The sequence below is a fragment of the Muntiacus reevesi genome, chromosome 1, assembly GCF_963930625.1.
Source record: "Muntiacus reevesi chromosome 1, mMunRee1.1, whole genome shotgun sequence".
NCBI classification, from domain to species: Eukaryota; Metazoa; Chordata; class Mammalia; order Artiodactyla; family Cervidae; genus Muntiacus; species Muntiacus reevesi.
Genome location: NC_089249.1, coordinates 182,249,180 through 182,256,170, shown reverse-complemented (window position 1 = coordinate 182,256,170; position 6,991 = coordinate 182,249,180). Strand labels below are relative to the sequence as shown.

Sequence of the window (6,991 nt, the reverse complement as noted above, 5' to 3'; positions counted from 1 at the left end):
GTGATGTTGAGCATCTTTTCATGTGTTTGTTAGCCATCTGTATATCTTCTTTGGAGAAATGTCTGTTTAGTTCTTTGGCCCAGTTTTTGATTGGGTTGTTTATTTCCCTGGAATTGAGCTGCATGAGCTGCTTGTGCTTTTTTGAGATTAATCCTGTGTCAGTTGCTTCATTTGCTATTATTTTCTCCCAATCTGAAGGCTGTCTTTTCACCTTGCTTATAGTTTCCTTCATTATGCAAAAGCTTTTAAGTTTCATTAGGTCCTATTTGTTTATTTTTCCTTTTATTTCCATTACTCTGGGAGGTGGGTCATAGAGGATCCTGCTGTGATTTATGTCAGAGAGTGTTTTGCCTATGTTTTCCTCTAGGAGTTTTATGGTTTCTGATCTTACATTTAGATCTTTAATCCATTTCGAGTTTATTTTTGTGTATAGTGTTAGAAAGTGCTCTAGTTTCATTCTTTTACAAGTGATTGACCAGTTTTCCCAGCACCACTTATTAAAGAGATTGTCTTTTCTCCATTGTATATTCTTGCCTCCTTTGTCAAAGATAAGGTGTCCATCAGTTCAGTTCAGTTGCTCAGTCATGTCCATAGGTGCATGGATTTATCTCTGGGCTTTCTATGTTTTTTCATTGATCTATGTTCCTGTCTTTGTGCCAGTACCATACTGTTTTAATGACTGTAGTTTTGTAGTATAGTCTGAAGTCAGGCAGGTTGATTCCTCCAGTTTCATTCTTCTTTCTCAAGATGGCTTTGGCTATTTGAAGTTTTTTTTTTCCATACAAATTGTGAAATTACTTGTTCTAGTTCTCTGAAAAATACCATTGGTAGATTGATAGGGATTGCATTGGATCTATAGATTGCTTTGGGTAGTATACTCATTTTCACTATATTGATTCTTCCGATCCAGGGACATGGTATGTTTCTTCATCTATTTGTGTCATCTTTGATTTCTTTCATCTGTATTTTATGGTTTTCTATATATAGGTCTTTTGTTTCTTTAGGTTGATTTATTCCAAAGTATTTTATTCTTTTCGTTGCAATGGTGAATGGTATTGTTTCCTTAATTTCTTTTTCTGTTTTCTCATTGTTAGTGTATAGGAATGCAAGGGATTTCTGTGTGTTAATTTTATATCCTGCAACTTTACTATTTTCATTGATTAGCTCTAGTAATTTTCTGGTGGAATCTTTAGGGTTTTCTATGTAGAGGATCATGTCATCTGCAAACAATGAGAGTTTTACTTCTTCTTTTCCAATCTGGATTCCTTTTATTTCTTTTTCTTCTTTGATTGCTGTGGTACTCACACCTATGCATAGGTCAACTAAACAGAAATTAGCAAGGAAACACAAACTTTAAATGATACAATGGACCAGTTAGACCTAACTGATATCTATATAAGCATTTTAAAAGTACTTCTTTGGGAAAGACATTTTTTTCTTTTACTTTTTTTTTTAAATTATTTTTTAATTGAAGAATAATTGCTTTACAATATTAATTTGATTTCTGCCATACATCAACATGAATTAGTCACAAGTGTACCTATGTCCCCTCTTACTTTTTATTGTGCAGTTAAAGTGACCCAGGTACATTTCATCAAAGACTGACATCTTTTACTATTATAATATCAAAACCAGAAAATTGATATTGATACAACACAGAGAACTAGACTACAAACTTTAATCAATCTTGACCTTTTTAAAACCCTACATTTGTGTGAGTATGGTTCACATGTGCATGCATCTAGTTCTTTGCAATTGGATGTCATTAATAGACTCACAACAACCATCAGGACACAGAACTGCTTCGTTGCCACTAAGGACCTCTAATACTGTCCCTTTAGATTTCAATACTATGGTAATCCAAGTCTGTGCCCTGACTAGTAATGCTGAAGAAGCCAAAGTTGAACGGTTCTATGAAGACCTACAAGACCTTCTAGAACTAACACCCAAAAAAGATGTCCTTTTTATTATAAGGAACTGGAATGCAAAAGTAGGAAGTCAAAAAACACCTGGAGTAACAGGCAAATTTGGCCTTGGAGTACAGAAGGGAGCAGTGCAAAGGCTAATAGAGTTTTGCCAAGAGAACACACTGGTCATAGCAAACACCCTCTTCCAACAACACAGGAGAAGACTCTACACATGGACATCACCAGCTGGTCAATACTTAAATCATGTTGATTATATTCTTTGCAGCCAAAGACAGAGAAGCTCTATACAATCAGCAAAAATAAGACCGGGAGCTGACTGTGGCTCAGATCATGAACCCCTTATTGCCAAATTCAGACTTAAATTGAAGAAAGTAGGGAAAACCACTAGACCATTGAGGTATGACCCAAATCAAATCTCTTATGATTATGCAGTGGAAGTGACAAACTAATTCAAGGGATTAGATCTGATAGACAAAGTGCCTGAAGAACTATGGATGACATTGTTCATGACATTGTACAGGAGACAGGGATCAAGTCCATCCCCAATAAAAAGAAATGCAAAAAAGCAAAATGGCTGTCTGAGGAGGCCTTAAAAATAGCTGAGAAAAGAAGGGAAGCAAAAAGCAAAGGAGTAAAGGAAAGATATATCCATTGGAATGCAAAGTTCCAAAGAACAGCAAGGAGAGCAAAGAAAGCCTTCCTTAGTGATCAGTGCAAAGAAATAGAGGAAAACAATAGAATGGGAAAGACTAGAGATCACTTCAAGAAAATTAGAGATACCAAGGGAATATTTCATGTAAAGATGAGCACAATAAAGGAAAGAATTGGTATGGACCTAACATGAGCAGAAGATATTAAGAAGAGGTGGCAAGTATACACAGAAGAACTATACAAAAAAGATCTTCACGATTCAGATAATCACGATGGTATGACAACTCACCTAGAGCTAGACATCCTGGAATGTGAAGTCAAGTGGGCCTTAGGAAGCATCAGTATGAACAAAGCTAGTGGAGGTGATGGAATTTCAGTTGAGCTATTTCAAATCTTAAAAGATGATGCTGTGAAAGTGCTGCACTCAATATGCCAGCAAATTTGGAAAAGTCAGCAGTGGCCACAGGACTGGAAAAGGTCAGTTTTCATTCCAATCCCAAAGAAAGACAATCCCAAAGAATGTTCAAACTACTGCACAGCTGCACTCATCTCACATGCTAGCCAAGTAAAGTTCAAAATTCTCCAAGCCAGGTTTCAACAGTAGGTGAACCGTGAACTTTCAGATGTTCAAGCTGGATTTAGAAAAGGCAGAGGAACTAGAGATCAAATTGCCAACATCCATTGGACTACTGAAAAAGCGAGAGAGTTCCAGAAAAACATCAATTTCTGCTTTATTAACTATGCCAAAGTCTTTGACTGTGTGGATCACAATAAACTTTGGAAAATCCTGAACGAGATCGGAATACCAAGCCAGCTGACCTGCCTCTTGAGAAATCTGCATGCAAGTCAGGAAGCCACAGTTAGAACTGGACATGGAACAACAGACTGGTTCCAAATCGGGAAAGGAGAACGTAAAGGCTGTATGTTGTCACCCTGCTTTTTTAACTTATATGCAGAGTACATCATGAGAAATTCCAGGCTGGATGAAGCACAAGGTAGAATCAAGATTGCCGGGAGAAATATCAATAACCTCAGATATGCAGATGACACCACCCTTATGGCAGAAATTGAAGAACTAAAGAGCCTCTTGATGAAAATGAGAGGAGAGTGAAAAAATTGACTTAAAACTCAACATTCAGAAAACTAAGATCATGGCATCCAGTTCCATCATGTCATGACAAGTAGATGGGGAAACAGTGGAAACAATGAGAGACCTTTTTTTTTTGAGCTCCAAAATCACTGCAGATGTTGACTTCAGCCATGAAATAAAAGACACTTGCTTCTTGTAAGAAAAATTATGATCAACCTAGACAACCATATTACAAAGCAGAGACATTACTTTGTCAATAAAATTCCATTTAGTCAAGGCTATGGTTTTTCCAGTAGTCATGTATGGATGTGAGAGTTGGACCATAAAGAAAGCTGGGTGGTAAAGAACTGATGATTTGGAACTGTAGTGTTGGAGAAGACTCTTGAGAGTCCCTTGGACTGCAAGGAGATCCAATCAGTCCATCCTAAGGGAAATCAGTCCTGAATGTTCATTTGAAGGACTGATGCTGAAGCTGAAAGTCCAATACTTTGGCCACCTGATGGAAAGAACTGACTCATTGGAAAAGACCCTGATGCTGGGAAAGATTGAAGGCAGGAGGAGAAAGGGATGACAGAGGATGAGATGATTGGATGGCATCACTGACTCAATGGACGTGAGTTTGAGTAAACTCTGGGAATTTGTGATGGACTGAGAGGCCTGGCATGCTGCAGTCCATGGTGTTGCAAAGAGTCAGATACGACTGAGCAACTGAACTGAACTGAGACTCACACCTCCCCGAAAATCCTCTTCTCCATAAAGCAGCATCAAACGTTGTCAAAATCAACTTTGTCAGTACTCTAAAAGCTAATAAAAAATATGCCACCACCCATGGATGATTTAATAAAGAAAAATATGTAAAAAGAATTATATACTGTGATGAGGTGTGATTTATATCACATTTAAGAAAACATTGACAAACTCCAAATCATGAAGATTTAATCTTATGTTTTCATCTAAAATCTAGACTTTTAGCTTTTACAGTTAGGTTTTCTTTTGGAGGGACTGGTTCTTTATTTCAAAAAGACATTTATCAATTTTCAGTATCAAAACAGTTACACTATTCATTTTTTTTCCTCCCAGTTGGTCCCCAAAGAGACCACACCAAAGGAGAGAACATTTTAAGCCAGTTAAGCTGGAGGATGCACACCTAACAGACCTCACTGAAACCTCATCAAAAAAGGGGGACTGGGTAGGGAAAGAAACTTCAAAAGATCAGCACACTGCTAGCCCACAGACTGTAGAGAGCTCTCACAGGCAGAGGGGTGACCAGAGTTATCAACCCCAAAGAAGCAAAGTTCCAAAATAATAGAAAATTTTAAAAGTTTTGCACATAAGCTTTTCAAGATTTCTCCAGCACTGATAGAAAGCACAATGAGATGGCACTTTTAGAGACAGCAGCTTCACACTCAGAAAAGGGTGATGAGATGAATTTCATACGGCTAAATCAGTGGCAAAACATAATTTTCTTTCCTTTCAAGGAGGCAGGAGAGCACATAAGTGGTCACTTCAACATGAAGGGCACATGATCCACTCTGTGAGCAGTTGGGGACAGGGTAGAGCTGGGACAAGGATTTGGTCTCAGAGGTTTCACCATCTTAATTGTTTGGTCACTTCTGATGAAAAAAGAAAAAAAAAAAAAAGTTGTCCAGATACCGTAAAGCTGAAAACCTGAACAGCACTTTTTTTTTTCTTTTCTTTGGCTAACTCCTCCTGGAATCATCTTTCTGGTTTGGCGGGTACTTTTTACAGAGCAATGAGGTTTCCCCAAATGGAGCCTTTCTCTGGGCTGCTAGGCTCTCAGTAAGGCAGGCCCAAACCTTTTCCTTTTCTCTCTGGAGAAGGCAATATGCATTAAGCTGAAACGTTACCTTCCAAAAGTGAGAAAGGTATTAGACTGCTGCTTCAGAACTCCGGAATTATCTGGAATGTTTTTTTACAAATGGTTGTTACATCAACAACAAAAAAGGTAATTACAAAATGTGTACATCACAACATGCTTTTAAAGACACTTTGCATTGTGCTCACATTCCCTTAAACGTTGCTCCCAAAGGTGCTCAACCTCTAGCCCAACTGGAATCTCTGGGGAGAGGCAGAGACAGTTTGGTGAAAAGGACACAGGAGTAAGGGGATGGGAGAGGTGGCGAAAGGAGAAAGCAGCCTTCCAGTGAAAGATCAGCCCTCAGTTTAAAGGTCAGCTTCGGGCAGGCTGGCCTCAGCGGAGTCGGGGTGAGAGGGAGGAGCAGCGGCAGGGCGGGACTGGAGTGTTCTACATCTCATTCAGGTCAAGCAGAGCCTGGTCCAGCATCCTTTGTGTACAGAGGTGCTCCTCTTTGGTGCATTTTAGTTTATCTTCCAAATCATCAATTGTCTTTTCTAGCTTGGCTACCGATCTCTCAGCAAGCTCAGCACGTGTCTCTGCCTCCTTGAGTTTATCGGTAAGAATCTTTATCTCTTCCTCATATTTGTCTTCTTTTTGAGAGTACTTTTCTGCAGCAGCACTCAGACACTTCAGGTTCTGGTCCATCAGTCTGATTTGCTCATCCATCTCTCGGCAATGGGACTCTGCCAGCTCGGCTCGCTCCTCTGTGCGTTCCAAGTCTCCCTCAATAATCACCAACTTACGAGTCACCTCTTCATATTTCCTCTCTGCCTCTTCTGCAATGCGCTTAGCTTCTTTGAGTTGGATTTCCTGGAGTTCCATTTTTTCTTCATCTTTTAAGGCTCGGTTTTCAATAACCTTCATACCTCTCTAGCTCTCATCAGCAGCTTTCTCAGCTTCCTCCAGCTTTTGCAGGGCAGTGGCCAGGAGCTCTTGAGCTTGGTGCAGCTCCTCTTCAACCGGTTGGATCCTAGGGTTCAAGGAGGCCATCTCAGCCTCAGCCTGCTCTCGGGCCCGCCTTTGCCCCTCCACTTCCCGCTGGAGGCGCTCGGCCCTCTCCTCTGCATCACCGGCCTGCTGCTGCAGAACCTGGATCTTTGCGCTTCACTGCCTCGATGGTGGTGATCCCGGCCATGGTCCCCACCCAGCTCCTGCTTGCCTTCGGGTTCCTGCCTCCTCCGCTCGGCGTTGCAGTCGCTTCTCACCCCTACTTCCGCCTGCTCCGCCCTGAAATACCGGAACTCTACAGTTAGGTTTTTATAACCATTTTGAGCTAATGTTTGTGTGTGGTATCTTTATGTCAGCACCACACCGTCTTTGTATAATTTTGTAGTTTTAAAATCAAATCAAGAAATATGAGTCCTCCAATCTTGGGTTTTTGAAAAAATTATTTTTTCAGTTCTGAATCCTTAAATTTTCGTATAGATTTTAGGATCTGCATCT

At 40.1% G+C, this 6,991-nt stretch overlaps 1 pseudogene; it reads right to left on the bottom strand.

Moving 5' to 3' along the window:
• Positions 1-5,139: 5,139 nt before the first annotated feature.
• LOC136165235 (tropomyosin alpha-3 chain pseudogene) lies at positions 5,140-6,683 on the bottom strand (annotated as a pseudogene).
• Positions 6,684-6,991: the final 308 nt, after the last annotated feature.